Source organism: Castor canadensis, chromosome 7, assembly GCF_047511655.1.
Source record: "Castor canadensis chromosome 7, mCasCan1.hap1v2, whole genome shotgun sequence".
NCBI lineage: Eukaryota > Metazoa > Chordata > Mammalia > Rodentia > Castoridae > Castor > Castor canadensis.
Window position 1 is genome coordinate 58,750,112 of NC_133392.1, and position 9,750 is coordinate 58,759,861.

The 9,750-nt window shown below is 39.3% G+C and overlaps 1 pseudogene; it reads left to right on the forward strand.

The window, feature by feature from the left end:
• Positions 1 to 8,053: 8,053 nt before the first annotated feature.
• Positions 8,054 to 8,906, forward strand: LOC109683933 (ubiquitin-like protein ATG12 pseudogene; annotated as a pseudogene).
• The last annotated feature ends 844 nt before the right edge of the window (positions 8,907 to 9,750 follow it).

Sequence of the window (9,750 nt, forward strand, 5' to 3'; positions counted from 1 at the left end):
CTTCCTCCCTTCCCTTCTTTCTTTTGTAATGCTGGGGATTGAGCCCAGGGCCTCACAAATGCTAAACAAGCACTCTACCATTGAGCCACACTCCCAGCATAATTTAGGTATTCTTGTACCTTTCTTATTCCATATACATTTTAGAATAAATTCATTGAATTCCTCAAGAAATCCAAATGTACTTTTAATTGGAACTTCAATTAATGTATATATTAAGGGGAAATTGACATATTTTTATTAAATAGTCCCATCCTACATGAGATATCCCTCCATTTATTCAACTAAACTCCTCTTAGAGTTTCAAAGTTTCTACCATATAGTCTTTGTACATGCCAAGATACTTAAGGGTTATTGCTATACTGTGAATGAAATTTCTTGTTATATTTTCTAGTTGGTCATAATGGGTAGAGAGAAATGCTATTAATTTTTGTAAGCTGATCTTACATTTGGCAATCTTAGAAAACTTTCCTTAGTTTTACATTTCCAAAGTCATCCACAAATGACTGCAGTGCTCCTTTTACAACCCTTCCTGGAGCCTTCAGTCTTACTGAAACACCCTGCTCAACTTGTTTCCTTTCTTCAAGGTCTAGCTCAAACATTATCTTCTTTATCAAATCCCACCTGGCTTCATACACAACCACCACTCCTCTTTGTTCTTCAAGTTCAGTGCCAAGTTAAACGTGCCACCCACATAATGAAATGCTTTCCCAGCTGGTGCAGAGAATCTCCACTTCACGTTAAACGGAGAAATGAGGAGGGCCCCCGGGGCCGCCAGTGGCCGGTGCCCATACAGCTTGGGAAGACGCGGACCAGGTGAGCTTCGCAGTACCGCGGTAGCCCCACAGACAAGCCTGGGCCAGAGCAGCATAGCCCCCTGGACAGACTGACCTCCACCCGGGAAAAAAAAAGAGAAACTGAGTAATAAGCAATAAGAACAGTTAAGACACGCTGGAAAGAGGGTGGGGCACCCTGAGCGCTGAAGATTGGGGGAAGGGAATCCTTCCCGGGACTGTAAATAAACAAGCCAGGTGGGCCGGAGCGCCTCTGGCGGGAGCGGGGCGCATGCCCAGCAACCAGGAGTGGGGAAGCTTGTGAGAGGAGGGAAGACCCACTTCCCACGGAACTGTAAACAAACATGGCGGCCAGCAGGAGCAGCAGCACTGCCCAGTAAGCAGGAGCAGGAAAGCTTCTGAAAGTGGCAGTGGGAGGAAAACTTCAGAGGAGAGGGGGGAAGACCCACCTCTCACATGAACTGTAAATAAACACGCAGGCCTGACAACGCGGGGCAGTGTCACCTTTCCCAGTGCTTGGAAAGGGGAAAGACTGTAGCAGAGGCTCCCGCACAGGAGAACTCTGAGCAAACAAAGCCTGTGTGACCAGGTGAGTGCTAGCTCACCCCAGAGATCTGCATAAATAACACCGCCAGCTACAGGCTGAGAGCAGCAGGCAGGCAAGCCACAGTTGCAGATACCACTCTCAGAACTGTCTCCAGACACTTTTTTTTCTTTTTCTCCCTAGCTTTGATGAGAGAACAACCGAATTACACCTGCAAGCTGAAAACTTACTGAAACTGTATTGCATTTGAACTTGGGACACTTGGTGGGGCTTTTTGTGTGTGTGTGTGTGTGTGTGTGTGTGTGTGCGTGTGTGTGTGTGTGAGTGTGTAGTTTTGTTCTACTTTATGCATCCCCTTTGATGAGACAACTACAGAACAACATCTGAGGCACCAACTCCAGGACTGGAGATTGAGATGGACACCCAAATTATTAAGACTGAAACTGCATTGCATATAAACTTGGAAGTTTTTTGGTTTGTTTTTTTTTTTTTAATTTTCTATTTTCCATTTTATTTTAATTCATTTTTAAATATAGATATTACTTTCATTTACTTATTTTTTATTTTTTTATCTTTGATTTTCAATCCTCTCTCTGTCTCTCTAATGTCTGTTCAGCTTACTGTCAATTAGTACACTAATGCTCCCTGTTTATACCTTTGAAACTCTCTTGCCTGATACCTTGTTCTGCTTTCTCCTTCTTGTCTGTATATTTGTTTTCCCCTTTTCTTTAACTTCTTGCTTTCTATCTCAGCTCACTCTTCCATTCTAAATATTACCATTGTTATTATTACAAGCTAGAAAATACTTAATTACACACAGTACAGGGACAGTAACAACACCAAGGACAATGATGGGAAGACAGAAAAAACAGGGAAACCAGTTTCCCCACAGCAAAAAATTAGTACAGGAACCAGAGGGGAATGAAGAGAACAGAAACTCAGATCCAGACTCCAACAAAATGAAGATAAACTATGCCAAAGGACCCAATGAAGCCCACAAAATAATTTAAAAGAAGACATACTACAAGTACTCAATGAGAATTTTATAGAGATGATACTGGATAGGGTCAACCAAAATGTACAGGAGACACTCAAGAAATTCCAAGACAATAAAAATAGAGAATTTGAAAAAGCAAAAGAAGAAATAAAGGAAACCATAGAAGCACTGTATAAACACCAAAGTGAAACAAAGAACAAAATGAATAAATGGATAAATGAACTCAGGACAAAAATAGACTACATTAAAAAAGAAAACTGCCAGGATATGGAAAACCTCAGAAAAAAGAACAAAACAGAACTGCAAAACAAAACGGAAGGCCAATCCAGCAGAATAGAACAAACAGAAGACAGAATCTCAGAACTTGAAGATGAAATGGTAATTAAAGGAAAAACCGAAGAACTATTAACTAAACAACTCAAGACCTGTGAAAAGAAAATGCAAGAACTCACTGACTCCATCAAAAGACCAAACTTGAGAATCATGGGCATCGAAGAAGGAGAAGAGGTGCAAGCGAAGGGAATGCATAATATATTCAACAAAATAATAACGGAAAATTTCCCAAATCTAGAGAAAGATATTCCCATACAAATGCAAGAGGCCTCCAGGACACCAAACAGACCAGATCAAAATACAACTACTCCACAACATATCATCATTAAAACAACAAGTTCAGAAACTAAGGAAAGAATATTGAAGGCTGTAAGAGAGAAAAAACAAGTAACATACAAAGGTAAACCCATCAAAATCACAGCAGACTTCTCAACAGAAACATTAAAAGCAAGAAGAGCGTGGGGTGAGATCTTCCGGGCACTGAATGAAAATAACTTCAACCCCAGGATACTCTACCCAGCAAAGCTATCATTCAAAATAGATGGAGCAATAAAAGTCTTCCATGATAAGCAGAAACTAAAACAATATGTGACCACAAAGCCACCATTACAAAAGATTCTGCAAGGGATCCTGCACACAGAAAGTGACACCCAACTTAACCATGAAAAGGCAGGCAGCACCAAACCACAGGATAAGAAAAAGCAAGACAGTAAAGAGTAACATCAAGTTAGGTACACACAATCAAACCTTCAAACAACTAAGACAACTAAATGGCAGGAATCACCACATACCTATCAGTACTAACGCTTAATGTTAATGGACTTAATTCACCCATCAAAAGACACCGTTTGACAAAATGGATTAAAAAAGAAGATCCAACAATTTGTTGCTTACAGGAGACTCATCTCACCGACAGACATAAGCATATGCTTAGGATGAAAGGCTGGAAGAAGATTTACCAAGCCAATGGCCCCCGAAAACAAGCAGGAGTAGCAATACTTATCTCTGACAAAGTAGACTTCAAACCTACATTGATCAAACGAGATAAAGAAGGACATTCCATACTAATAAAAGGGGAAATAGACCAAAAGGAAATAATAATCATCAATCTGTACGCACCCAATGTCAACACACCCAATTTCATCAAACATACCCTGAAAGACCTAAAAGCATATATAAACGCCAACACAGTGATTGTGGGAGACTTTAACACTCCATTATCATCAATAGATAGGTCATCCAAACAAAAACTCAATAAAGAAATCCAAGATCTAAAATACGCAATAGATCAAGTGGACCTAGTAGATGTCTACAGAACATTTCATCCAACCTCTACACAATATACATTCTTCTCAGCAGCCCATGGAACCTTCTCCAAAATAGATCATATCCTAGGGCACAAAGCAAGCCTCAGCAAATATAAGAAAATAGAAATTATACCGTGCATACTATCTGACCACAATGCAGTAAAAGTAGAACTCAACAACAAAAGTAAAGACAAAAAATATGCAACCAGCTGGAAACTAAATAACTCATTACTTAATGAAGAATGGATCATCGATGCAATAAAAGAGGAAATTAAAAAGTTCCTGGAAGTCAATGAAAATGAAAACACAACCTACCGGAACCTATGGGACACAGCTAAGGCAGTCCTGAGAGGAAAGTTTATAGCCATGAGTGCATATATTAAAAAGATTGAAAGATCCCAAATCAATGACCTTATGATACATCTCAAACTCCTAGAAAAACAAGAACAAGCAAATCCCAAAACAACTAGAAGGAGAGAAATAATAAAAATAAGAGCTGAAATCAACAAAATAGAAATCAAAAAAACCATACAAAGAATTAATGAAACAAAAAGTTGGTTCTTTGAAAAAATAAACAACATCGATAGACCCCTGGCAAACCTGACTAAAATGAGGAGAGAAAAAACCCAAATTAGTAGAATTAGGAATGCAAAAGGGGAGATAACAACAAACACCATGGAAGTCCAGGAAATCATCAGAGACTACTTTGAAAACCTATATTCAAATAAATTTGAAAATCTAAAAGAAATGGACAGATTTCTAGATACATATGATCATCCAAAACTGAACCAAGAGGAAATTAATCACCTGAATAGACCTATAACACAAAATGAAATTGAAGCAGCAATCAAGAGTCTCCCCAAAAAGAAAATTCCAGGACCTGATGGATTCTCTGCTGAATTCTTCTTTAAAGAAGAACTGATACCAACCCTCCTTAAACTGTTCCACAAAATAGAGAAGGAAAACTGCCAAACACATTTTATGAAGCCAGTATTACACTTATCCCAAAACCAGGCAAAGACACCTCCAAAAAGGAGAACTATAGGCCAATCTCCTTAATGAACACTGATGCAAAAATCCTCAACAAAATAATGGCAAACCGAATTCAGCAACACATCAAAAAGATTATTCACCATGACCAAGTAGGTTCATCCCAGGGATGCAGGGGTGGTTCAACATATGAAAATCAATAAACGTAATAAACCACATTAACAGAAGCAAAGACAAAAACCACTTGATCATCTCAATAGATGCAGAAAAAGCCTTTGATAAGATCCAACATCATTTCATGATAAAAGCTCTAAGAAAACTAGGAATAGAAGGAAAGTACCTCAACATTATAAAAGCTATATATGACAAACCTACAGCCAGCATTATACTTAACGGAGAAAAACTGAAACCTTTCCCTCTAAAATCAGGAACCAGACAAGGATGCCCACTATCCCCACTCCTATTCAACATAGTACTGGAATTCCTAGCCAGAGCAATTAGGCAAGAAGAAGGAATAAAAGGAATACAAATAGGTAAAGAAACTGTCAAAATATCCCTATTTGCAGATGACATGATCCTATACCTTAAAGACCCAAAAAACTCTACTCAGAAGCTTCTAGACATCATCAATAGCTATAGCAAGGTAGCAGGATATAAAATCAACATAGAAAAATCATTAGCATTTCTATACACTAACAATGAGCAAACTGAAAAAGAATGTATGAAAACAATTCCATTTACAATAGCCTCAAAAAAAATCAAATACCTAGGTGTAAACCTAACAAAAGATGTGAAAGACCTCTACAAGGAAAACTATACACTTCTGAAGAAAGAGATTGAGGAAGACTATAGAAAGTGGAGAGATCTCCCATGCTCATGGATTGGTAGAATCAACATAGTAAAAATGTCGATACTCCCAAAAGTAATCTACATGTTTAATGCAATTCCCATCAAAATTTCAATGACATTCATTAAAGAAATTGAAAAATCTACTGTTAAATTTATATGGAAACACAAGAGGCCACGAATAGCCAAGGCAATACTCAGTCAAAAGAACAATGCAGGAGGTATCACAATACCTGACTTCAAACTATATTACAAAGCAATAACAATAAAAACAGCATGGTACTGGCACAAAAACAGACATGAAGACCAGTGGAACAGAATAGAGGATCCAGATATGAAGCCACACAACTATAAGCAACTTATCTTTGACAAAGGAGCTAAAAATATACGATGGAGAAATAACAGCCTCTTCAACAAAAACTGCTGGGAAAACTGGTTAGCAGTCTGCAAAAAACTGAAACTAGATCCATGTATATCACCAAGATTAACCAAAATTACCAAGATTAACTCAAAATGGATCAAGGATCTCAATATCAGACCCCAAACTCTTAAGTTGATACAAGAAAGAGTAGGAAATACTCTGGAGTTAGTAGGTATAGGTAAGAACTTTCTCAATGAAACCCCAGCAGCACTGCAACTAAGAGATGGCATAGATAAATGGGACCTCATAAAACTAAAAAGCTTCTGTGCATCAAAAGAAATGGTCTCTAAACTGAAGAGAACACCCACAGAGTGGGAGAAAATATTTGCCAATTACACATCAGACAAAGGACTGATAACCAGAATATACAGGGAACTTAAAAAACTAAATTCTCCCAAAACTAATGAACCAATAAAGAAATGGGCACGTGAACTAAACAGAACTTTCTCAAAAGAAGAAATTCAAATGGCCAGAAAACACATGAAAAAATGCTCACCATCTCTAGCAATAAAGGAAATGCAAATTAAAACCACACTAAGATTCCACCTCACCCCTGTTAGAATAGCCATCATCAGCAACACCAACAACAACAGGTGTTGGCGAGGATGCGGGGAAAAAGGAACCCTCTTACACTGTTGGTGGGAATGTAGACTAGTACAACCACTCTGGAAAAAAATTTGGAGCCTACTTAAAAAGCTGGACATCGATCTACCATTTGATCCAGCAATACCACTCTTGGGGATATACCCAAAAGACTGTTACTCCAGAGGCACCTGCACACCCATGTTTATTGCAGCACTATTCACAATAGCCAAGTTATGGAAACAGCCAAGATGCCCCAGCACTGACGAATGGATTAAGAAAATGTGGTATCTATACACAGTGGAATTTTATGCAGCCATGAAGAAGAACGAAATGTTATCATTCGCTGGTAAATGGATGGAATTGGAGAACATCATTCTGAGTGAGGTTAGCCTGGCTCAAAAAACCAAAAATCGTATGTTCTCCCTCATATGTGGACATTAGATCAAGGGCAAACACAACAAGGGGATTGGACTATGAGCACATGATAAAAGCGAGAGCACACAAGGGAGGGGTGAGGATAGGTAAGACACCTAAAAAACTAGCTAGCATTTGTTGCCCTTAACGCAGAGAAACTAAAGCAGATACCTTAAAGCAACTGAGGCCAATAGGAAAAGGGGAACAGGTACTAGAGAAAGGTTAGATCAAAAAGAATTAACCTAGAAGGTAACACCCACGCACAGGAAATCAATGTGAGTCAATGCCCTGTATAGCTATCCTTATCTCAACCAGCAAAAACCCTTGTTCCTTCCTATTATTGCTTATACTCTCTCTACAACAAAATTAGAAATAAGGGCAAAATAGTTTCTGGTGGGTATTGAGGGGGGGAGATAGGGAGGGGGCGGAGTGGGTGGTAAGGGAGGGGGTGGGGGCAGGGGGGAGAAATGAACCAAGCCTTGTATGCACATACGAATAATAAAAGAAAAAAAAAAAAGAAATGCTTTCTACCTGCATCTATGAATGCATTGCATGGAAATTACTTGTTTACATATTTTTCCACAATGAAAATGAACTCTAACATACCTAAACTCAGATTTATGCTTGTAGAATGGTACCTAACACATAATACTCACGTGCATATTAATGGTTAAGTAAATGAGTAAATTGAGTTGGCCAAAATGTGACACACTGCTCATAGCAAATAGGCAGAACAAACGAGCATTAATACAATTTCATATACAAGTAACTCATGTTAAAAAAGATTTGAGTTTCCACTTCTGCATTTACTTCCTATGGAGCAAGATGGCAGAGGAGCGGGAACCCATGCTGCAGCTACCTCCTGCAACTGCTGCAACTGGCTGGAAGGACCTATGGAGGGCTTCCCAGAAACAACCACTCCAGAGCCCCCTTCTGCTGAGTCTCAGAGGGACCTGCTGGGACACCAAGAAAAAAATCAACATCTTGCTAAAGGCTGTGGGCAACACCCCTATAATGAAAACGAAGAAGTGGGCTGCAGAGCTAACCCGAACCATCCAAGGACTCAATGACTTTGTCATGGGCACCAGATGTCACAGGGGGATCCACAGATGCGCTAATGGGTTCTTGGTCTCTGAACACTCTTTAAGACTAAGAGGCTGAGCACCAGAGTTACAGGAAAGAAATTTTATTGATAGAGAAAGGTTGAGCAGAGAAATGCACAGTTGGGTCCAGAAACCAGCTGCCCCAGAGGCTGGAGTGGAGAGATTTTAGATAGATAGATAGATAGATAGATAGATAGATAGATAGATAGATAGATAGATAGATAGATAGATATAGCTTCCATCCTAACCTAAAGAACAGTTCGTAGTAGAATCCTATAGGTCCATTCTTGGCACGAGGGGGCTTCCCATACCTTCTGGTCCTCTGGCCAAGCTGGTTCCTCCACTTCTCCCAGGTTGTGGGGGCTTCCCTATTCCTAAAGTGTCATTGGCAGATTTATGTTATGGTACTGTACAACTTCATCAAAAAGTTCCTTAAACTCATAGCCTTGGAACAGTTGTTCATTTATATGAATCAGTTCTTTGCTCCTTCCCCAGATCAGGAGGTCAGAACCTTCTATGAGTGTTCTGGCAGTGATGGTAAATTGGTTCTGCATTACGGCAAATCTCAGGTCTAGGGATGAACCGCAGAAAAACAACTTGAAATGACTGTTGACAGAGGAAACAGCTCTGAACAGACTTATGGACATGAACTCAGCATGTATCTGTTAAGCCTCCTTCTGCACAAGGACACATCCACAGATTAAATGTTCTCACAGAAACGTGACTTGTACTAATACAGAAGTCATGGTGAAGGCTGGCGTTGGAGTGTGTCCTTGCATCTGCCCATTACTGCTCCTGTTTTAGATCTGCCTCTAAAGTTCAAAGAGGCTGAAACACATAAATGTATTCCCCATGCTCAAAATGACTGAAATTGTTTACTTGTAGAATTGGCACTCTATTGATTACTTTCATGCTAAAACTTAATTTACTACAGGGTTGTTTTTGTTTTTGTTTTGTTTTGTTTTGATGGTGCAGTGCTGAATCTTTATCTTACTCAGTGAACTTCAGTTTTTTTAGGGACATGAGATGTTTACATTGTATCCACTCTGTTACTTTTGTAAAACCAAGTTGCTTTGACCTAGTGGCTAAATACTTCCATGGTCCAGTAGAGGGCAGCCCAGATGGCAGAAAGGCTTTAGCAGTTTGGTTTTACATCTTTGCCAGGTGATAATAGAAGGTTGTTGCTGCTGATTTCTAACTAACGTGTCGTCAGGAAAACAGGCTTGTTGGCAAAAAGGAGCACTTTTAGAGAATATGCCTGGTTTGCATTGAATTATGTTGGGAAACAAGTAATTTTACAATTCTGTGCAAATGAGTTATGCAGCTCTTCTCAGTTTTGTCACCTTAAGATTCTTAAGTCCCAGTGTACCATGACTCACTTTTTCATACTATGTCACGAAAACTTGCTGAGGAAACCCA